The sequence below is a fragment of the Canis lupus genome, chromosome 21 (assembly GCF_011100685.1).
Source record: "Canis lupus familiaris isolate Mischka breed German Shepherd chromosome 21, alternate assembly UU_Cfam_GSD_1.0, whole genome shotgun sequence".
NCBI lineage: Eukaryota > Metazoa > Chordata > Mammalia > Carnivora > Canidae > Canis > Canis lupus.
In genome coordinates this window covers 47,603,577-47,628,097 of record NC_049242.1, presented here as the reverse complement: position 1 = coordinate 47,628,097, position 24,521 = coordinate 47,603,577, and the positions used below count along the sequence as shown (strand labels likewise).

The 24,521-nt window shown below is 37.0% G+C and overlaps 1 non-coding gene across 1 annotated transcript; it reads right to left on the bottom strand.

The window, feature by feature from the left end:
* Positions 1 to 391: 391 nt before the first annotated feature.
* Positions 392 to 494, bottom strand: LOC119865080. The gene has a single exon (XR_005375942.1). It is a non-coding gene; the product is annotated as a U6 spliceosomal RNA (small nuclear RNA).
* Positions 495 to 24,521: the final 24,027 nt, after the last annotated feature.

Here is a 24,521-nt window from a genome sequence, read left to right as displayed (position 1 = left end):
ACCTTGGTCAGAGTTTCTTTGTTTGCCAGTTGAAGGCATTTGCAGAATTATCTCTAAGGCACCTTCCAGTTCCAGTAGCCGATGAATGTGAGTTAGAAAAATCGAAACAATTCAAGGCTACTCTACAAACATATAAAAGTAGAAAAAGTAGAATTTTTAGAAGAAAAATTCCTCTGAGGAAGCCAGACATCGTGCATGCTCAACTAGCTCCATTGTCTCCAGTTCCAGGAATCCTGAGTTCACTGTCATTTTTTAAGACCACAGTTTAATATCTCATGTTTGGATAAAGTTATTTGTTTTTTTTAAAGATTTTATTTTTATTTATTCATAAGAGAGAGCGACAGAGACACAGCAGAGGGAGAAACAGGTAGATGGAGAAGCAGACTCCACGAAAAATATGGAACACTTCATGAATTTGCGTGTCATCCTTGTGCAGGGGCCATACTAATCTTCTCTGGATACAGTTATTTGAAAACGAAAAGCTTGAAATCTTTGTTAAACACAGAGTAAAATTCTCATTCAAAATGAAATTTTAGTCTAGTTGAAAATTAGGCAGATGCTAAAGAAGATAATATTACTAGGAAGAAATCCTAAGTTCATAGAAATCTTTGTTGATGGTTGTAAGAGTTGGGGGTCCTAATACTTATAGGTCCCCACATTCAAATATTTGATCCCAGGCAACTTACAGAGGTATAAACAGGATAAAGTATCCAACAAAAAATATGAGGCAACCACATATTAACCACATCAGAAAGCCATTACTCTATCAAGGCCTAAAAGAGCAAGAGGAGGAAATAGGGGAAATGAAGCCTTGGATTAAAGAGGTGCTGACTCACAGAGCTGGTACCTCGGATCATTGCCACTGTCAGACCCACTACAAGGCAGGGAGACAATGATGGAGGCAGGTGTGAGTATCCATATGTCAATTTTTTTTCTAGGCCTACCCTCTGGAATCCGGTCAGTGGCATCCATTGGCCAACCAATAGACATGGGTGCGGTCTATAGAGATTTGCCTCCTGGATTGCAGAGTGGGACAAAAGTGTGGGGCGAGGTAACACACAAGATCAGATTGTCAAATCCTATTCACACAAATCAGAGATGGTGTCTAGTGTTAGATTTTCTGGGCGGCTTCCAGGATACAAAGAATCAAGAGACACATTTTAAACAGGAAAATGTCTGGCACATTCAGGATCATTCTACATGTCCTTCTTTACTAATGAGACACCTGGGTAGCTTTTAGTTCATGAAACATCTCCATTTTATACCTTGCCTATTTATATGGCATTTTTGAGGAAATTATGCCCCATAAATCCATATATCCTAGGTTTAGTTCCTATAACCAATTATAACTATGGACATCCTGCTAAAATAATCCCATAGATGTGAACTCTCCTCCTAGAAAAATATCATTGTTCTATTTATCAGGAAGTCTGATATTTTGAAATGGAGATTAGAATTATGTGCATTCCTTCTTTCTTTACCTGGGAATATTTGATAATGGGGAAACGGTATCTCTTCCGTTACACTGCTAGCTCAAATTTTTAAATTTGAAAGTGAGTTACTATCAGTAATCTTCTTAGGGGATGAGCAGGTAAAAAGGAGTTAAAAATTATCATAAAAAACGTGGCTACTTCATTTATGGCTTTGAGGACACAGAATTAATCAAAGCTGCTGTCTTCCACCACCCACTTTATATCATGCTTACCCTCTCCCAACAGCTCAGCATATTTTTTATTTATTTGTTTGTTTTCCCTGCTACGAAACCCAAATTTTCTTTAGATGGTCTTATTTTTGTATATAGTAGTTTGCTGAGGCTCCCATAACAACATACCATAGACTAGGTGGCTTAAACAACAGAAATTTATTTTCTCACAGTTTTGGAGGATAAAAGTCCAAGGTTAAGGTTCTGGTGGATTCTGTTTCTAGTAAGGAGTCTCTTCTGGGCTTATAGATGCACAGGGGAAGCTCTGCTCATGATGTCCAGGGAGGTATACTGAACATGTCCAGCCCCTCAAACGCGTCAAGACACTGCTTTCCCATGTCTGCTAGTACCTCCCAAGCCACAGGTCAAAGGAGCATGTCCAAAGTTAAGCACGGTATGCACATTCCCTCTACTATGAAGCCAAACAAGCCACATGACGAAGCCCACTAACAGGAAGGAGGTACATACTTTCAATAGAGTATGTACTTTGGGGAGTACGGAGTCAATTTTTTTAAAGATTTTATTTATTTATTCATGAGAGATACAGAGAGAGACAGAGACAGGCTGAGGGAGAAGGAGGCTCCCTGCAGGGAGCCTGACATGGGACTTGATCCCAGGACCCCAGGATCATGCCCTGAGCCAAAGGCGGATGCTCAACCACTGAGCCACCCAAGTGCCCCCGAGTCAACAATTTCCTTCAGCAATCTACTCTATTGTATTGGCCAAGTCTAGATAAGTAGACTCTCCAGTCTGACAATTACAATCCAAATTCTCATTCCTTTCTATGTGTTACGTGTGTGTGTGTGTGTGTGTGTGTGTGTGTGTGTGTGTCTATCTCCCTAGGACCCTTCATGGTACTGTCATGCTTGTGATAATCAGTATCTACCAAATTGCTCTAACCTGACATTATGGTTTTTGCACATACGTGCCAACTGTCAATGCCTAGTAATCCCAGATTTATTTCAGAGGGTCATGGAATTTTGCCTCATGTCCCTTTGTCCTCTCTTACTGCAGTGGAAATATCTACTGCTAATGTGCTATGCATTTCCCTCTTTTTTTTCCACATGTACCTCTATTTCTTTTCATAATTATTCTTAACTGTGTGTTTTGGAATATCACCACCATAAGAAATGACAAAGAGTTTCATTACTTTATAACAATTATTAATAACTCATTTGTAAGTTAATTCCATGAGGACAAAGATAGCATTTTAGGCATTTATGGATGAAGGGGTAATTTCATATATATTCTATGATCCTTCCTGGCTAATGAGATTTTACTTATTGTGCGACTTTTATTTGCTAGGCAGGTCTTAGATAGTTCAAAAGCCTTTATATTGCATTAATTATATCATTTAATCACGTATCTTATACTTATCTTATATCTCTACTTTTTATGAATATATTTGAAATGTATAGACAACAAAGAAATTGTATGTGGTCAAAGCATTGCAAATAGCAAAACTGTTACTTGAAAGCTGAATTTACTATTCCAACTACCATGTTTCTTTTAATACAACACAAAGTATTGTAAAGCTGCCATAGTCCTGACTGATGTTCCACTAGATATTGCATGCAATAAAACTATATATTTGAGTAAAGTTTGTTTGAAAGATACTTTAATTCTATTTCTGTACCAATCTGAAAATTTAGAGCACAATCTTGCAGCTAATGAACTTTGTTCCATTGTGATTGAGGGTCATGTCAAAATGAACCCATTAATCACTATAATTCCTCACAGAGGAGTCTGAAATTGCTAGAGAGTGAACATTTAATAAGTGGGAAATGCTATAAATGTCACTCCAGATGTGAGCCAATGAAGAGACAGGTAATGATTCAATAGTGTATTTTTAAAACTATATGTAGGCTGATTTGGAAGAAATACAGTGATTCATTTTGGGAATGACTTTTATGGAACCAATTCATTTGAAAATTATAGCTGAGAAAATGGTATGTGTGTGACATTACTCTATCCATTTTTAACTGGAAGTTATAAAAATGAATGTTATTTAGTAGAAAAGTCATGAAGAGAAAATTCTTTTTTTTTTTTTTTTGAAAATTCTTTTTCAAAATAACTCAGCCTGCATTGGATAGACAATTGAAGGATTGCCTATTTGCATAAATCAGGAAAAATATAGGTAAAATTTTGTACTTTTAATTTGTCTCATTTTTATTCTTCCAAATTTAAAAAAAACGGAGAAGAAAGCCTTCCAGTCTAATCTCTGCAGGTTAAGTATACCACTGGCTAAAGAAGTATGACCAAACACATATGGAAAATGGCAGAAAAGTATTACCATGAGTATTTTTATTCTGTGTGATATGAGATATTAATGTTGCTCTAACCCAACTCAGCAGATTTCTTAACTCCCTGGTTCTCAGTTTCCTTGTCCATAAAACTCATCAGTTGTATGATGTGACATGTAAGGTACCTCCTAGCCCTGAGAAGTTGTGACTCTCTAGACAGTCTAATTTAATGTTAGTAATGAGTAGGCTTCTCTCTAGCAAAAAAATATTATTGGTTATTAAAAATAAAGATCCTAACATTACATTTCTTTTGGGCCCAAATAATTTTCCTCATAAAGAGAATATTCAGGCCTCCATTAAAACCGGAAAAAAAAAAAAAAAGGTCTAATTGGATGGTTGATTTTTTTTTAAGTTTATTATTCTTCAGGACACCCTGTTAATGTCAAGTAGTTTATTTTAAATAATAGTTCCATCAGTTTATTCTTCGGCAAGGTTTGAACTCTTCTAAAAGTGTCTTTATCCAGTAGCTTATATCTCATAAACTACTAACAATTAAAAAGAGTCAAGAAAAACTTTGGTGGAAGGCAACTCCGGCACTAATTAGGGATTATTACTGATTTGCAGATTGCGTATTTTCTAGCAAACTGCTGTGAAACGGCATCTCGTGTTTTAGATAATAACATTTTCATGCCTGATAAATACATTCATGATCACTGCTTTTTCAACCGGCAAGCTATGCATGTTTTATTTAAGCTGTAGAGTCCCAGAGGTTGTTCGTATTCTTCTACTGCTTAAAAATTTTTACTGAATTAATGTAACAACTCTTTTTTAAGTGATAAAAGAATAATGCACAGCTGTAAAATTTCTTGATTTTTAAGGTAGAATTAATCTGCATATTTTCCTCCCTAAGCCCTGTTTTTTTTAAGTTCTATAGTGATAATTCCCCTCTAATAGGAAAGTGCGTATCATGAAGAATTGTGTTTTAAAAATAAGCAAATACCCTGGTTCTTTAGCAGAGGCATCTGCTAAGATTGAAGCAAGCAAAATATTTTCTTCTAGGAGTGGAATATGAAATGTTTAGAGAGAATACTAGGTGAACGTACTTCTTAGAAGTGAGAGCTTAGAAATGAATGTAGAGCAGGAACTCAAGACTTTAAATTTTCATGGACTGAACATGTCCTGTAAAATAAATGTATTCAGAAGAATACGCATGTTAGCCTTCTATCCGTCTCCCATATGGAGCTTTTTATTTTTATTTTATTTTTTTTTTATTTATTTTTATTTTTTATTTTTAATTTTTTTTTCCGTCCTGCAGGTGTTCTGTATGTTATAGAATCTATGAGTCTACCCTGACCTTTCAGGCCATGATAACCTTATAGGCTATCAATGATCTTCACGCTTAATATTATTCAATTTCACCCTAAATAAAAGATGCTGCTAATTGCACATTAACTAGAAAAGTTTTGGAGTTTCATATACTTAGACAAACCAGGCCATAGGTATAAGAAACTTTGAGATTAATTACAAAAGTCTCTTGGCCTTTGAGTGTTCATCTGAGAGTTAAGGGTAAGTAACATCACATAGAGGAGGTGATTTTTAGCTGGATGTGGAAGGACAACCCGGGACCACCCTCCCTGAAAGGGTTTGACATCCTGTATCCTGGCAATGGAATGCTGTATACCATGTCACTCATGTGTAAACACGTTACATTTCTGAAACTGGGTTCAGATTAATAAATTATTCACACCCATGGAAATATCCCCTCTCTGTCCTTCCTCCCTCTGTCCCCCTCTCTCCCTCCCTCCCTCTGTCCCTCTCGGTTTCTCTCTCTCTCTCCCTCCATCTCCCTTCTCTTTAAGTGCAACTGTGAGTAGATCCCTGGAATTAAGACTGTTTTGAAAAACAAAACAAAACAAAACAAAACAAGACTGTTTTGCTTAGCGGTTGACTTGATTTCTTTCTTCAAATTAACATACATATTACTATTTGTATATGTAAAGTGATTGAGTCAGAACTACAGGACATTTATGGATCAAATCACTTTTATTTAAGACTTTCCACCCTGGAAAAATGAATACGCTTACTAAACTTTAATAATCTCCATATTTGAAAAGAAGGGTTTTTGGTATTTTTTTCTTGTACCTACTTTATCCCTTTCTGTGTGTATCATTATCCCTCTGTTGCTATTAGTTTTACTCCAAAAATGTGAATCTTCTGGGATACACTCCTGAAACTAACAAAGTCAAATCCAGGCTCTATCACTAATCAGCTGTAAGACTTTCAGGTCTGTTCACCTCTCTGGACTTTAGGATTCTCATCTGTGTAAGTAGGGCATTGACCCTTAAGGTTTGTTTCAGGTCTGCATTCTATTGCAGAGCTGCATTGATATAAGTGATAATTACCTCTGTTTTCTGTTTTGAATAAATGGGCACTCAAGTGAGTGCTTGTTATTTATCTGTTCTTGAAATTTAAAGCAGTGGAGTTTAACTTTCTGTACTCCCCTCTTGACATCCATGTTAGCATCTTTGAATGGCAATGAAAATTTGAGTTCCTGTTAAGACAGGTTATTATTTCACTTTATGGAGCTATGAGGATGACAGTACTTTTAAAGGGAGAAGCGTAATTATTTTTTAAATCTGAATTTGTAAGGCAGTTTAAAATAAATTCTATATAGATCTTCTCCACTCTAAAAGGTAGGTGATATTAACCTCTTAAAATTTAAGAAAGTGAATTTTAAAGATGATTGTTTTCCCTAAATCTCAGGGAACTGCAAGATATATATTTTGAACCCAGGTGTGTATAGTGGCAAAACTGAGCATTTCATCCTGCAGTTGACTCTTGAATGATGGGAGAGTTGGGGTGCTGACTCCTGCACAGTAATTGTTGACTGATCAAAAATTAAACTGCAAACAGCCTACTCTTGACCAAAAGCCTTGCAGATAGCATAAACAATGAACGTGTATTTTGTATGTTATGGGCACTATATACTGCATTCTTACGATAAAATAAGCCAGAGGAAAGAAACGTTATTAAGAAAATCACAAGGAAGAGAACACACAGTATTGTACTGTATTTATTAGAAAAAATCCACCTGCTGGTGGACCTGCACAGTCCAAACCTGTGTTGTGCGAGGATCAACTATAATTAATCTCTCAAGAAAGAGTCAATTGTGCAGTCTTTCTGATTCCATCAGGCAGGTTTTGCAGTCCTCTCTATTACATCTCATTCTCTCCCCACTTCCAAATTTTTTCCCCTCTTTTTGCCATCAAGCAATATTTTTTTTTTAATTTTTCTCCCAGAGACTTGATTCCAACCTTACACTGTCAGAGGAGAAGCACATAAGAACAGATTTGTACCATTTGACCAGTTGTGACAGAGCTTGGTGTTAGACTACGCAGGTTCTAGAAACATTTTGCCCATGCTTGAATAGTGCTTTCTAGCTATTATTTTTGCATAAGTTACTTACATTCTTTGTGTCTCATCTTCCTCATCTGTACAAGGGTATATTAATTATATAATCATGATATAATTAGTTGAGTTTTAGATACATAAAGTGAGTTAATATTATGAGGAGAAAACATTAGGTGTAGAAATCTAGCTAATATTCCCAGGCATCCATGTGTCACTGGAGCTTGAGACGGACGTATTATTTTATCTCCTTACAGCCTGCTACCGCTTCCTGTGTCGTCGGGCTTACTTAGACATGTGGCATTGATCCCCAGTGACCCTGACTTCGTTTCCTCTTTTCTGACCCTCTTAACTCCAGACTCTGGTCTTGGCGGGTCTGACTCTAACTGGTAGCGAGACCCAACCTCAAATTTAGTTTTTCTTGATGACTGATCTGTATCACAAAATCTGGTTAACCCTACCATCCTGGCTCCAAATGAAACACTGCAGTTTTTTTTTTTTTTTAATTATGTCTTAGGGAGATACACCCTGTTGGTTTTATTTACAGTGGGAGAGCCAAGCTCTAAAAAACTGGACATGGCACATGGAAACATAGGTTTGGATGAGAGGCAAATGGGAATAAAGCCCAGGATACAGGTTCTTTCTCAAGAGAGAAATTTTGAGCCATCTTTTGGATTTAGAAGAAATAAAGCACAATCTGAGCTGATGAGGTTGATTTATCCTTAGAGATAAAGGTGGTACACATTGCTCACCGCTGCTTTTAAGTTCTCCATCTTGAAGACTTGAGAAAGTTAGAATTTCATGAGACAAATAAAACAATTATTTGTTTCATAATATCCATGGCTTTTGTAATTTAAGGCTATGTCTCATGTTTTGTCACATTCGATGAGCCATTGTGGTTGCTGTTCTTTCAAGTTTAGGGAATTTACATATTTATGTTTTGGAAATGGGCTCATAAGAATTGCTATAGTACTTCTCATCATCATCTGGGTTTTGATGGCCTCATAATTGAAGATGACTGAAAGCCATGTGCAGTGGTTCAGAGAATGAAAAGAAATAACTAATTAAAAGTGAATGAAAAGACATTTTCTGGGCAGACTGGGCAGCCTCAGCGGTTTAGCGCCTGCCTTCAGCCCAGGGCATGATATCGGGGTCCCGGGATCAATTCCACATGGGGCTCCCCGGCAGGGAGCCTGCTTCTCCCTCTGCCTATGTCTCTACTCTCTGTGTCTGCCTCTCTGCGTCTCTCAGGAGCAAATGAATACAATCTTTAAAAAAAAAGCATTTTCTTTCTCTGCTAGGGAACATGACCTTACACGAGGCTCAAAAATAAATTCAGAATATAATGCTCACTTGTGGCTAAAACAAATAGTTCTTGGTCACAAGATATGTCAATATTTTTTTCTAGTCATTGAAGATAATCTTCATCCCCACATAGCATAGTTGAGGGGAAAATGACTTTTGTTATAAGGAATTGTTATTAAAATGATAGTTATTAAAAAAAATGATAGTTATTATGACAGAAATCTACATGAAGTGATGTACAATCATAGTGGGAAGAATAAACAAGCACAAAGAAGTCTACACAAGTGAGAATATTACTTTGAAATAAGTATCAAAGGCTGAATTAGGCTTAGCAGCCAAAGAATAATGAGCTCTATTAGAAGATGTAAAGCAGTATGTGGCAAAGGGAAAAGAATAAGATCTTGCCATTTGCAACAACATAGATGGATCTAGAGGGTATAATGCTAAGTGAAATAAGTCAGCGAAAGACAAACACTATATGATTTCACTCATATATGAAATTTAGGAAACAAAACAAATGAACAAAAGAAAGAGACAAAAAACAGACTGTTAAATATAGAGAACAAATAGAGAACAAACTGGTGGTTACCAGGGGCAGTGGGGGGTGGGCAGGGAGCCAGAGGGGGGATGGGTAAAATAGGTGGAGATTAAGATCACACTTATTGTAATGAGCACAAAGTAATATATATATTGTGTAGAGTTGTTGAATCATTATATTGTATACTTAAAACTAATATAGCACTGCGTATTGATTATACTGGAATTAAATATATATATTATATATAAAAATATATAATATATATAATATATAATCTATTATCTATCATCTATCTATCTATCTATCTATCTATCTATCTATCTATCTATCATCTATCTATCTAGAAAGAAGGCTGTGACAAGACACAGGTAAATAAAATCATCTTACAGGAATTATATTGGCTTCAAGCATATGGAAACCTAGTTCATTTTGCCCGTGACAGTGCTAGACTGTCTCTAACATCTCACTTTTTTTCTTAATCTGTGCTTGCCAAATTAGTTATTGAACAGAAAAGTGAGACTTTCAAAACCTTGATTATGCATCTGAAGTCCAAACCAGGAACACGTTTAGAGTTGGATAGTGGGAAATCAGACAATTTCTTAACAATATTTTTTTTTGGGGGGGGGGGATGGAAAAAAAGGTGTTTCTTTCTCTTTGTTTGTTTTGTTTTTGTATTTGTTTTGTAATTTTAATCTGCTAAAAGGAGGCATTACAGAATTATTTGAATTTTATGGACTGTGTTTTGCTTTCAGAAATATTTTATTGCCAAAGAACTCCGAGATAGCAATTTGTATTTCAATGAAGAAGAAAAAGATGACAGATCCGTGCATGTTAAAACTGTATAAATACAATATTTGAGAATGGAGCTTAAAGATCACCTTGCTCTTCTACTGGATTTTCAACTAAGAAGTTCTAGTAAGATAGATAAATGAGAGGAGAAAGTAGATTTATTCTACATAGCCTATTAAAAGTTAAATTTCTGTGAATGATTATTTGGATTAACACCCTAGAGCAAAGTTTTAGGGCCTTTCAATATTCGTGTTCCTTCTTATACTTTTTCTCTTCTTTCTAATCAGCTGCCAGCCATGCAGTCTCTCTAGAAAGTTGGTATTTTAGCTGATACCCAAAGTTGTCAACCAACATTTCAGGATAAAAGTGTAATCCTTTATAGCTAAGACTGTAAATTATCCACATAAGTTCTACTAAATAAATATATGTTCAATTACATGCCATGTCTTAGAAGAAGTCTGTTTGATGTAGGTTAATCTATTTTGACTTTTAAATAACCAAGGTATAAAAAATAAGATCTTTATTTTTTTAATTTTTTTTAAATAAGATCTTTAAAGAGTCAAATATGTTACTTTGTTCAAAGTCGATGTTTTAAAATGATTACTATTCCTTTCTGTCCCATCACCTGTCCCTAGAAGGGAAAGACAGACCATGAAGACTCCTAACTCTGGGAAACGAACTAGGGGTGGTGGAAGGGGAGGAGGGCGGGGGGTGGGGGTGACTGGGTGATGGGCACTGAGGGGGGCACTTGACGGGATGAGCACTGGGTGTTATTCTGTATGTTAGCAAATTGAACACCAATAAAAAATAAATTTATTATTAAAAAAATTGGGCTCCAATATCTCTCTTCAATTCTTGTAGCCGTAAAAAGATTTGTACGTGTGTGTGAACTTTAATGATGATTGATGATTGGTGATGTAATGCTGTTTTCAGCTTTTTGCTCTTTTTCCAGGACAGCCCGTCACCCAGCAAGGGTTTGATGATTAACTCCTTGATTTTCAAATCATGACAGAATTTCCAAAATGGAACGGATTGGGTCATTAACATTTTGTACAAAATTAATTGCCATGTTGAAGGTTTTCTTCTTTGGCTTCCTTCTGTGCTAAATCCCCAACCAAATGTTAGCAGCGGCATATGATTTCTGACTTCTTCATTTCAGAAGTTACGTTGTGATTATGTGCCTAAATTTTTAACGAGTGTGGTTATCTCTCCACTGTCATTTAATAATAGTTTTTTAGTTTAGCCATGTTGGGGTTTTGCTCTTTTTTAAAGAAAATTATTATATCAAATGACTTCACAAGAGTCGTGTAGAGATTTTTTTTTTCTTTTTTTCAAAATCTCCTGATATATAAAGTATAAACTGTCCGGCCCAGCATAGCTATCCAAATGTTTTAATTAAGCTTAAAAATATCTTTCTTTTGTTAAAGAGCGGGGCTTAATGAATTATGATGTAAAATTCGTGACAATCACACTTGTCTCACTCTGACATAAAGGGCTAAGGGGAATTTTGTGTAAATGCATTTAGTGTTTCACAGTAGTGTCCTTTGAGGGTTGGATAGATATTAACATGTTTTTGGAGTCTAGTCAATGCCCTGAGAGGTAAATCTCGAGATATTGACAGAATTTGAAAGACTCAGACAGATCCCTGAGTGCAGTGAGGTCACAATGGTGATGCCACTTGGAAGAGAACGGTTCTCTTCTGCTCTCCAACTTTAGCTCTGAAATTTCATCTACAGGGTTCATATTTTGGTGATTTCTTTGTGTTCTGCATCCCAGATTCTGAAACAGAGTTGTGAACTTAGTAGCCTTACTTGGTAACATGTGGGGATGCCATCTGAAGCAATTCTTGACATTTTTCTGTGAGTGACAAATTTCATCGGATCTTGGAACTGTGTCCACATACCAACTGAGGAGATGGGCTAGCTTTCTCCTGGGTGCAAGGCTGAGTGGAGAAAACTATGTTTTCCCTGAGTGAAACTATGAAAACATATGTTTTCACTATGAAACTAGAAAACTAGTTTCCCCTGAGTGGCCTACTCAAGTGGAAGACCTAGATATTAATCTTCGAGCCACCGTGCCCCAGTGTAACGTCCGAGTCAGCCCAGATTCCCTGAACTTCCTTTTCCTCATCTACAAAAAACCAAGGTAATACTATTTACCTCACAGAGTTATTATGAAGATTAAGAGAATAATAGTAAGAATGGCTCACAGTCACAGAGGACTATGCATGCCAAGTACTATGTTCACCAAAACCCTACAAGATAGGAAGCGATACCCCACACCACTGTGGGGAAGCAGAAGCACACAGTCAGAAGACTTGCCCAAGATCACACAGCTGGTAAATCAGGCTCCGGACCCGTGTTCGGAACCAGGCCACAGTGCAAAATATCTGGTCCAAAGGGTGTGATCCATGAATACCAGGTTCTCTCCTCCTGCTCTTCTCAGCTCACACGCCAGGGCGCTTACGAAATCTGTCACCATCTGCTGGAAGCCTACAGGGCACTGTGGCCTGGTCAGGGTAAAGCTGTTTGTTTCAGTCTGTGCAATAAATCTCTCTCCTTTAGTATTTTCTATCAGGTTATTTATTTTTATCTCATCATCTAAATACTCAACCTCCAGTTTTTTGGTTGTCCTGATCAGAGCATGAAGTGTGTAATGAATAACTTAGGTCTTTAATGTATTCCCGTACTGTAGGTTTTTCCCTGGCTGCCAGGTAAACCTTTTCCCAGGTGTCGGGGCACAATTTGTCTTCAGCCTCTCCTCCTTTTTCATTCTCTCATTGAGAGAGTTGCCCATCCTCTCCATGTTGGAATGTTCCTTCCTGTTTCTGTTGTGTGTCCCTCTCTCTTTCCTTTCATGTTTCTTTATTTTAAATCAGGGAAGCAAGTGTTTGCTTTGGAACCTATGAGAATTAGAATCAGAAAAGGAACTTGGGGAGGACTCAGGGCAGATCTAGAAACCTGCTACTCTCGCCACTTTCTTCTTCATAGCACAGCGCAGATTTCGCGGGATCTTTAATTCTCACTAGTGTCCAATCCACTTTCCTTTGCCGCTCAGCGTCCTCCCTCCATGTGTTGATAGGGGGACTTTTAACCTTGGAGCCCACTGCCAACGGGCCCATTCTTTTATTATTACCTAGTTCAGATCCTCAAGCAGCAAACCTTTTGTGATGACACATTATGATTTGACCTTCTGCCTCTGCCTCATGCCTCACTTTGGCCCTATGTTTCCACAAGGAGGTTTCTAGACTAGAACAAAAAAGAGAAAATACCCTAGCCACAGTGGATATTTCCCACGGAAATACGGATGGATATTTCCCAGGAACATTGGGTTGCTTTCTGTAGCTGAACTGAATCCAGCGTATCCCCACTCTTTTCATCCTGCAAAACTAAAACTGCAGCACTGTTCTATTTCCTGTCTCTAGGCATTTGACTACTCTAGGTAATACATGTTAAGCGAAATCAGACAGTATTTGTCCTTCCATGATTAGCTTATGTCTCATCCGTGTATCTGTGTGATAATGTATGAGAGCAAAGACATAGAGGATGAGTGGTAATAGAAATACATTGGTACAAGTTTATTATATTTTCCTTGAAGTAATTTAATTTTGTGATTAACTCTAAAAACACTATGAAAATTAAAGATAAGGCTTATAATACTTTTACTAATAAAATTTTATAAGAAATATCCACTGTGGCTAGGCTATTTTCTCTTTTTGGTCTAGTCTAGAATCCTCCTTGTGTACTACGGGCTTTGATATTTCTTTTCTACTTTCATAGTGTGTTTGTTCTTTCACATTTTGCTGGAGTATGGTTTTCTTATATCAGGGTCTTTATCCTCTTAGCAAAATATAAATAGCTCCTTCTCCATCCTCTATAAGTAGAACATGTGCATAGGGTACCTTTAAGAATTGTATTTCCTTCCAGTATGTACTGAAAAGTTCTTGTCAGTCTCTCTCTTTAGCCATTTACTCAATGCATAAGATTTATTCTCAAATTCCATGTTCTATTCTCTTCTGAATTGGGTTCTATAATTTTTGTAAATTGTGGCAAGAAGAAGGCTTATTTTAAACCTCTATTGGCATGAGGAATAGCTTCCTAAATGAACCGTATATAATTACCAGCCAGTGCCCACCCATCTCTAACCCCAGCCAGGGGTTTACCTGGATGCTGAGCTTTTCCTCTTAAAAACATCAATGCACTTTCGTCCCTCAAACAAGCAGCAATTTCTTTATTAACATTTTAATACCTGGTATCAGGTGAGGTCCATTGTTTCAGGAAAATGGAAACATGGACTTGTGGGAAACAAACAGGATTGCCTAATAGGAGTCACTTGACCAAGGAAATTACTTAATGAGAAGTTTCTGATTTGTCCTGTTTCCTTGTTTACCAGGTTATCTTTGATTATATGTCGCACAATGACATTCCCAGATAGAAATAACTCAAGACCAAGGCTATTTATACCTTGCCTCAGAAAAGCCTTTTTGTTTACTTCTCCCTGGTGTGACTTCAGGCACTAGCAAACTAGCAATGCAAGGTAACTTTATTTCAGTTCCAAGAAATGAGCTTTTCTGGGGTCCTGGATGGTACAGTCAGGGTCACACTCCTGGCTTTGGCTCAGGTCGTGATCTCGAAGTCATGATCTCGAGATTGTCAGATTGAGCCCTGGAGGTGGGGGGGTCTGTGCTCAGCACAGGGTTGGCTTGGGGACCCTCTCCCTCGGTCTCTCCTCCCCTCAAATAAATCTTAAAAAAACAAAACAAAACAAAACAAAAAAAAAAACCCTGAGCTTTTCTGAGTCAATCCTGTGTCTAAATTGGACTGCATTCCTTACTTGTATGGAACAGCTTCTTTTTTTTGTGATTTTTGTTTGTCTGGTTTACCATTTTTTTCCTAAATCTGGAATGCAGAGTCTTCTATTCCAATTTAAAATGTGGGAAAGGAATATAATTCAGGTTTCTGTATTGAGTTCAAACTTTTCTTGCTCTGTGTCCTTGAAGCTGTCAGAGGCAGAGCTCAGTCTTCTGAGCCACCTCTTTCAGATTGGCAGAGAAACACCCAGAACAAATGTCTGAAACCTCTTTCTGGATGTCGATCTTCTTTATCTTTCTTAAAGTAATTATTCACTATCCTGTTACTTCTTTTGGAGACTCACTCAAGATATATAGCTAAATAAATAGATACTGCATATTGTATAAAAAACTATCACTTAAAGCAGTTGTGAAAAGCACTGAAAACATTAGAAGAAAACACGATAGACAGATAAATAGGTAGATGATAGATAGATAGATAGATAGATAGATAGATAGATAGATAGATGATAGATAGAAAAAAAGAAAGAAAGAAAGACATATATATACAGGATCTTTGGTCATTTTCTGGTCTCCCAGGCTGGTACTGCATTTTTTGTTGTCTTATATACTTTTAAATTAACTAGATTTTGTTTTGTTTTGTTTTTAAAATTCTCTTTACTTGTTAATATCTATTATTGCTTTAAAATGACTGAAGAGCAAGAAAGTCCAAAAAGAGGTGTGTGGGGCGGTGCATTCTACTGGAAAAAAGGCCACAATAATTGTACTTTGATGTTTCTAGTACTCTTTACAACTGCTTTAGGTTGTACTTTTTTATAGGGTGTTTTAAACGTCCCTCTTAATGTTACAGTCTCACATCCTAATTGTTAAGATGCATTAGTGTGGTTTGCATGTGCGTGCACATACATGTCTGCGTGTATGGCCCGATGATCTCATGGCTTAGGAAGTACATTTGACAAGTGTCTTTTAAATTTGCAAAATAGTCTCTGGTAGACTTGTCATTTTGTGCAACATCCTCAACACTTCCAAAGATTCATTTTTACTTGAAAATAATTTCTTGAGAAGGTTAAACTAGTAAGAATAAAAACAATAGTAGTACTCAAGTCTATAAAGTATTTTCTGAAACAAGTTCGCTCATTTTATATGTTCAAATAATCATTGAGAATTTAAAAAAGAATTGTTAGGTCAGTTTCTTAGCTAGAGGCCTCTGAAAAGATCTGTACTAAAGTTTCCCTTTGCTCCACCTCTTCTAGATTCACTACCTTGGACCTCTGATGTGTTTTAATTTGCACTTTGCCTCCTTCTTGCATGTGTTTTTGCCATCATCTTATCACTGTAGACAGATGATGAGTGTTTGTAAACAAATGCTAGGTGATTAGGTACAGTTGAGGCAGGGTATAAGCATTTCATTGAAGGTAGACTGGATCACCTGTATCCAAAGGCCCTTTCAATCATGAAATTCCATACTTTGATGATTTTCTTCATACTGGTAACTCAGGATAGGAAGCCCATTAACAGATTCCTGGCTTCTTTGATGATTACATTATTTCATCAACTAGTATTAATTTACTTTTTAAAAAGTTACTTATATTTACAACTAGTATTTATTATCTCCATTTGGGGGGTTTCTTTTGAAGAATGATGGTTTTTACTAATGACTACTTAAGCTTAAAATGTGAAAATATAAAGGATGTTTGCACTGAAGTAAATATGAATCATCTTTAGCACTTATTCCAGTGACATAAAGGTTTATATAGGTAGGGTTAAAGCCTTGGATTTGTAGTCTGTCTGGGCTCTTTTGAAGGCCAGGGATCCCTTAAAAGTAAATGATTCTCTCAGTTTTTTTTTTTCTTTATTCATCATTTGCTTCTATACTCATCAGAATAATTTACAACTAATTTAAAAATTGAAGTTTAACAAATCATCTAATTAATTGAAGCATTTTGAGAGGAAAAACATGACTATATATGTGATTACAATATTTGTAGCACAAGCAGAAATAATTTTGTCAAGTCATATTCTTAAAGAATTTTTCCACCTGTGGGACTGACTGTAAGAATGAAGTTTAGGGGGCTCCTGAGTAGCTCAATTGGTTAAGCTTCCAACTCTTGGTTTCTTCCTGGGTCGTCATGTAGGGATTGTGGGATCCAGTGGAGTCTATTCGAGATTCTCTCCTTCTGTCTCTGTGCCTCCTCATTGAGTGTGCTCTCTCTCCCTCTCAAAAATAAACTTAAAAAATTAAATCTTAAAAAAAAAAAAAAAAAAAAAAAAGAGTGAAACCCAGTCCAAGTAACTGAGGTAGAGACTTTTAAGTACTATTTGACTCAGTAACCTTCCAAACAGTGTTTGGACAGAAATCTAGTGGCTTATTTATCAAGGATGTCACAAATAGATCTTGAGCATATCATGGGGATTGATGTTCTAAGTAACATCTAAAGCGGTTCCAAGAATGAGAATCTCTGATTCATATCATTTGAAATATCATGTTTTTCTCTCACAACTCGTTTTGAATTGATAGCTCTGGAGATCACCTCTTTAAAGCTCGCTTTAAAAGGAAGTACTGAATTTCTTTACATCACAAATTTGTGCTTTGTGTCATGTTTGTCATCAATTCACTAATTAACATTTGTTAATTGCCTTTTGTGTTTACAGGAAATTTACCAATATCTATAATGTTTACTTGAGATTACCAAAATTTAAACTGAGCAAATATAAAAGGTCTTTTCTCCGGAAGCAAATGTATTTTTTTCTTTTCTCGTGAACTGTGTTTGGCATTTCTCCCAAATTGCTAAACATTTGCATGTGACACGGCTTAATGTAGGCTTATGAACTGCATGTGCCTATCGGGAGACCTAGAAGATAAGGAACCTAAAAAGCAGGAATTTCTCAGTTGACTGAGTGTGGGTGTGCATGTCTCTGTGCGTACTTGCTAGTAAGCACAAGATCGAAATTTTATTAATTTAACCACTCAACAAGAACTTAACACCTTTGTTCTAGTTACTCGGAAAGGAGTACATCAAAGATCCATGGCCCCATGAAGTTTCTATCCTAGTGATTTTCATGGATTATAGAGGGAAAGAAATAATCAAAGTTAGCACCTAAACATTCATACGTATTTTTTCTAATGAGAAATTGCAATCTAAATAAGAATAGATGTAATGTTTAAAATACACAGAATTCTGTGGGAGCCTCTATTAAGGTTTTCACAAGTAGATTTCAGGATTCTCTCATCCGGTAACCAAATAAGAGCAACACTGTCCAGCATCTATATACTCCGGCAATATCTAGAGGATATTTAACAATATATTGTATGGGAATGCCTGGGTGGCTTAGTGGTTGAGCATCTGCCTTCAGCTAAGGGTGTGATCCTGGGGTCCCGGGATTGAGTCCTGCAACAGGCTCCCTGCATGGAGCCTGCTTCTTCCTCTGCCTGTGTCTCTGCCTCTCTCTGTGTGTCTCTCATGAATAAATAAATAAAATCTTAAAAAAAAAATAACCAAACCCAATATATTGTAGGAAACTGGTCAAAGAATTTATAAGAATATTTGAATCCACATTTTGTGTTAAGAAATATATAAACCATGCTATTCAAATAATGTATGGAACTAGAAGCACAACAGCATGCAACAGTGGACCCTGGCTTGTGTCTCTAGCATGTCTTGATTGTTATGGATAAAGAATTAATTTTAATTCTGGCTAAATCTGTGTCTGTATATCTGGAACACAGAAAATGTGCAGTGTTGCCTCTTATGTTCTGCTCTATCTGTGAAGGCCCACTCCTCACTTGGGGATCTTACTGCAGGTGATTCTATCTAGTACCCCTGGGTATAGCATCATGTGCTGCAGCCTCTGCCCTCTACTAGAAAAAAAAAAACAATTTCTTTAAACTCCAGGGTCTGCATTTCCTCTACAAGATCAGATGTTCTGCTCTGGTGCTACGTGATGCCATTCTGTTGGTCCACATAATGGGATTTAAGGTCTCCTTTTGTCTAGAAGCAACCATTTGCCTAGAGCTACAATTGAAAACGGAGCCCTTTCTGTTCAGTAGTGTGAACAAAGTCTTCCAGGCAGTAGTGTTTCTACACAGTTATTCAGTCAGTCTTCAAAATGTGTTTCTCTAAGCCTAGTCCTGTGCATTTGTTTGTTCAAGAGTTCTTTGATGTAGTAGTTTTGAGAAACACTGTATGCCATACCTTCCTCTTGAGGTGCACAGCATATAATGTATTAAATATCCTAGGAGCCACGCAAAAACAAAGCAAAATGACAACAGAAAACAAATCTGTATATTATCCTGATCATTTTTTCCTAGAATTAATTGACCAGAATACATTTTTTTAAGTGTGAAGGACATCTCAAACATTTTCTGTGGAATGGGTAATGCTCATAATGACTAATATTTTGTATATTACAAACTCATTTGATAAATTTTGCCGTTTGTCATTTTTTTTTCAATTTAAATACCTTCATAGTTTTATTTTGATTTCAGGGAATTTATGGTTTTGCTTATTTCTTGCTTGGAGTTTATTCTAGGATAAAAATACTTAAAAACAGTGATAATATTTATCATCCTGAAGATATAAAAGTCCATTTTAATTCATTACATTAAAAACTGTATCATGGAGGATTAGTGACTTTTCCTTAAATATCTCATAAATATGGAATGATATTGGAAAGAGGGAACATAAACTCCAGTACATTACTAGTCCAACAAGAAACAAAAAAATTAGTATTTTTAAAGATTTTTTTAAGAAAAATCTATTCATAACAAGTATCATTTAGAATTGATTATATGACTGAGCAGGGGTACCTGCATGGCTCAGTAGTAGGTTAAGTGTCTGCCTTTAACTCAGGTAATGATTCCTGGGTTCTGGAATCGAGTCCCCATATCCCTGGGATGGAGCCTCCACCTTGGGCTCCCTGCTCAGTGAGGAGTCTGCTTCCCCCTCTCCCTCTGTGCCTCCACGCTGCTCTCACAGACACACACTCTCTCTCTTTCTTCTCTCTTAAATAAATAAAATCAAAAAAAGATATGACTGAGCAAATTCTTAGCTTTTTTTTTCAATATAATACATAAAAATGCATAACCTGCAAAGCTTTGAAAACAGCTCCTTTTGAGTCCCAGGCCTCATAATGATGAAGTGTAATTTGAGTGTTTCCAAACAAATGTCAACATATAGTAATATATGATGATGACCACAGAAGTTAAAAGCTTAAGTGTATATGCACTAGTTTCCAAGATACGGCTTCCAGGTTGACTGTTTTAGGTAATGTGTGTTGCCTGCAGATTAATTCAACATGGTTTCTGTCCTTGAGAGTAATTAATACTCTAAGACATGAGAGAATGAGGTAGGCACACGACTGTAAGCAAGATTACGGGACTGACATTTATTTAGCATTGACTTGGAATATTATTAGATACAGATATTATCAGATACAGATATTATCATCTAATCCTCACAACAACTCTGCAAAGTCTGTATGTGGCATCTACTGCTACTAACTTACACATCAGTTTCTTCTTTCAATATGTTCAGGTTGGTGATGCATCATGATTGGTCATAGTCAAGGACAATCATGTTCTGTGAATTCTGAGCCTCCCTCGAAGGAGGCAACGATAACTAAGGGGGAAACCTTTTGGGTGGAGGGGACAATTCAACAAGACTGCTAATGAAAGGAAACAAGAAAGACAAACCTGGCACTATATCTCCTCTGCTTCCTGCCTTGAATCCTACGAATAAATGTGGATACCAGAAGCCACTTGTGACTTTGAAACAACAAATATCAGGATAAAATTCAGCACACTAAGGATGATAGGAACACAAAACCAATTTGAATTTCTGACTCAAAAAGAAGCAGAGTCAACAACTGCAGTGCCTTAGACCTGGATTCCCTGCGAGGAAACTGACCCCTGTTTGCTTACGTCTGTAATATCCTGTTCTTACATATGTCTAAACATGTTGCTAATTAATATATGAGTATTTCATATTTTTGTAGGAGGATAAAGGGAGAAACGAAGTCTAGAGACACTAAATGACTCAAAGTGGCACCAAAATCAGTGAGGGAGCTGGGGCTTGAGCTGCCTCTAAAATCCATACTCATCCCATCAGTATATCCTGGATACAAGAGGATACGGTAACAATTCATCCAAGAGATCAAGGAGCATTTCACAGACATAGAATAGCAATATTATCCTAGAGGAAAATCACATTTCTAATATTAAGAATGATAATTACTGAGGTCCACTATTATCCAGAAAACTATAAATTAGTGCATATTCTTATCTAAGCTTTTTGAACATCAGGAGAGAAAATTAGCTTCTATCTGTGAAGGCAACTGGACCTCTCTGCAGCCAGTGAATGATATGCTAATAATTTGTATGAACTTGTCCCTGAGCCAGCCTTGGTGTAGCTAATCAATGGCATATTGCTGATTATACTCTCTGAAGGCCATTTTGTCCCATGTCTTTTCATATTATCTGACACGATAACCCAGCTGGGCAAAACTGTGAAACAAAATAGAGCACAATACTCAAGTAGCCAAAGAATGGATTGTGTGACATCAGAGGTCATTCCATCATGCATGCGTGTAGATCTGTGATTTTTCTTTGAGCTTAAATGGGCTCTGATAATTTGTTAAAAATCTTACTTTGTTTAAGTCAGTTTCCTTTTTTTAAAAAGATTTTATTTATTTATTCATGAGAGACACACACAGAGAGAGAGAGAGAGAGAGAGAGAAGCAGAGACACAAGCAGAGGGAGAAGCAGGCTCCCTGCGAGTCCCGATGTGGGACTCGATCCCGGGTCTCCAGGATCATGCCCTGGGCTGAAGAAGGCCCTAAACTGCTGAGCCACCTGGGCTGCTGAGTCAGTTTTCTATAATTTTCAGCAAGCCTGTCAAGATTTTTTACTCCTGTTATCCTCTATTAAGACGATCTATTTAGTTACTTTTATGGGTATCTGAGATTATTTTTTCTACTTCTTTTTCCACTTTAAAAAATATTCATCAACACTAAAAAGAAATGAGGTATGAAAACATGAAAAGACATGGAGGGACTCTAAATGCACATTATTAGGTGCGAGAAGCCAATCGTAAAAGACTACATACTGTTTGATTCCAACTAATATGACGTTTTGGAAAAGACAAACTATGTAGACGATAAAAAGATTGGTAGTTTCCAGGGGTGGGAAGGGTGGAGGGATGAATAGGCAAGCACAGAGGAATTTAGGGCAGTGAAAATACTCTTTATAACATTATAATGATGAATATATGTCATACATTTGTCCAAACCCATAGAATTTATAACACCAAGAGGTAAGCTACAGACTTAGGGTGATTATGATATCATTAATGTAAGTCCATCCTTGGTGAAAACATACCATTCTAGTGAAAGATGCAGATAATGCAGTGAGGCTGTGCATGTGTGTAGGGGGTGGTATTTGGGAAATCTCTATACCTTCCACTCAATTTTGCTGTAAGCCTAAAATGCTCAAAAAATAGTCTAATATATTTTTTAATAAGTCAGTATAAACTTTACAGGCAAATTTGAGGAATTATCTTAGTTATTTTCTCATCTCACCAGTTTTTGTGTTTGTGTGTGTAACCTTTTGTCATAGAATAAAAAACTGGAAGCAATATTGAACTGGTAAAATTGGCTAAAATAATAATAATAAAAAAAAATCAGTGTCCTATTAGAAACTTCAAAATGGGGCAGCCCGGGTGGCTCAGCGGTTTAGCCTTCGGCCCAGGACGTGATCCTGGAGACCCGGGATCAAGTCCCATGTCGGGCTCCCTGCATGGAGCCTGCTTCTCCCTCTGCCTCTCTACCTCTCTCCCTCTCTCCCTCTCTCTCTCTTCTCTCTCTCTCTCTCTCTGTCTCATGAATAAATAAATAAAATCTTAAAAAAAAAGAAGAATCTTCAAAATGTAGATTAAAGGATAAAGACTTGTGGGTAGATAGAACACTGATCAATAGGTGATATAATTCCATATAGTTATATACTGAGCCTCGAATACATTTTCTAAATCTACCATTTATGGAGCATAAACCATAGTCAGATAGTCAGATAGTACACCCGCCAACACCACCACGTACATATAAGAGATTCAGCTACAGTTAGGCTTGATTATAAGCGTAATCAGGTCTAGGGAACTGATCGTATCACAATCAATCTGCCTCTCATGACTATGAATTTGTTCCAAACTAACTGTCTTTTAGGATGATCTGAGATCTCTGTCCTATTAATCAAATCCATTGAATTGTATTCAAGTTAGTTAAAAATATGTTAGTTTAAAAATATCTATTTTATACATTAATAAAGGGGGAGCACGTGTACCATCTGTACAGAAGCTTGTATCTTCTTTTGCTAGAAGTGAATACATTTTTTAGCCAATATTTTTGCCTGGTATAAAGTCCTCTCTTTTCAATATGTGCTGATGCTCTTCTGTGTCACTTACAATTCTTGGCCCACACCAACTGTGAAGATATTGTGATATTTAGATTTCTGTTTGCAAATTGCACGAACTCTGATATTTGCAAATACTCAAAATTTATTTTCAGATCTGCCTGTTAGTTTCTGTAAATTCTTTGTTTCTCTGTAATGCTATTGAGAAAATGCTAACTTTTCTCTTCACCTAGGAGTGACTTCTTAATCTTCATGATCTAGCTGTTCTGAAGTTTCTAGTCTCCTCTGCTGTCCTTGTTCTAATCTCTGAGAATCATTACCAGGAAAGTGAGCCAATACTGTTGTATTTGTGAGAGCTGCACCTGGATGGCCATTCAGTCTAGAAGTTAAATTTGACTCCAATCGTTTGTTGTGATGATTCACTCTTTATAATACCATTCAATACTAGTTATTAGCAGAAACTCCGTGGCCCTACTTTTTTTTTGGGGGGGGGGGTCCACTGAGGTATTTTTTTATAAATTTATTTTTTATTGGTGTTCAATTTCCCAACATATAGAATAACACCTAGTGCTCATCCCATCTAATGCCCCCCTCAGTGCCCGTCACCCAGTCACCCACACCCCCGCCCTCCTCCCCTTCTACCACCCCTAGATCATTTCCCAGAGTTAGGAGTCTCTCATGTTCTGTCTCCCTTTCTGATATTTCCCACTCATTTTTTCTCCTTTCCCCTCTATTCCCTGTCACTATTTTTTATATTCCCCAAATGAATGGGGAAAATGAATGAGACCATATAATGTTTGTCCTTCTCCAATTGACTTATTTCACTCACATAAGACCCTCCAAGTTCCTCCATGTTGAAGCAAATGGTGGGTAATTGTCCTTTCTGATGGCTGAGGAATATTCCATTGTGTACATAGACCACATCTTCTTTATCCATCATCTGTCGATGGACACCAAGGCTCCTTCCACAGTTTGGCTATTGTGGACATTGCTGCTAGAAACATCGGGGTGCAGGTGTCCGGGTGTTTCACTGCATCTGTATCTTTGGGGTAAATCCCCAGCAGTGCAATTGCTGGGTCGTAGGGCAGGTCTATTTTTAACTCTTTGAGGAACCTCCACACAGTTTTCCAGAGTGGCTGCACCAGGTCACATTCCCACCAACAGTGCAGGAGGGTTCCTCTTTCTCCACATCCTCTCCAACATCTGTGGTTTCCTGCCTTGTTAATTTTCCCCATTCTCACTGGTGTGAGGTGGGATCTCATTGTGGTTTGGATTTGTATTTCCCTGATGACCAGTGATGCGGAGCATTTTCTCATGTGCTTGTT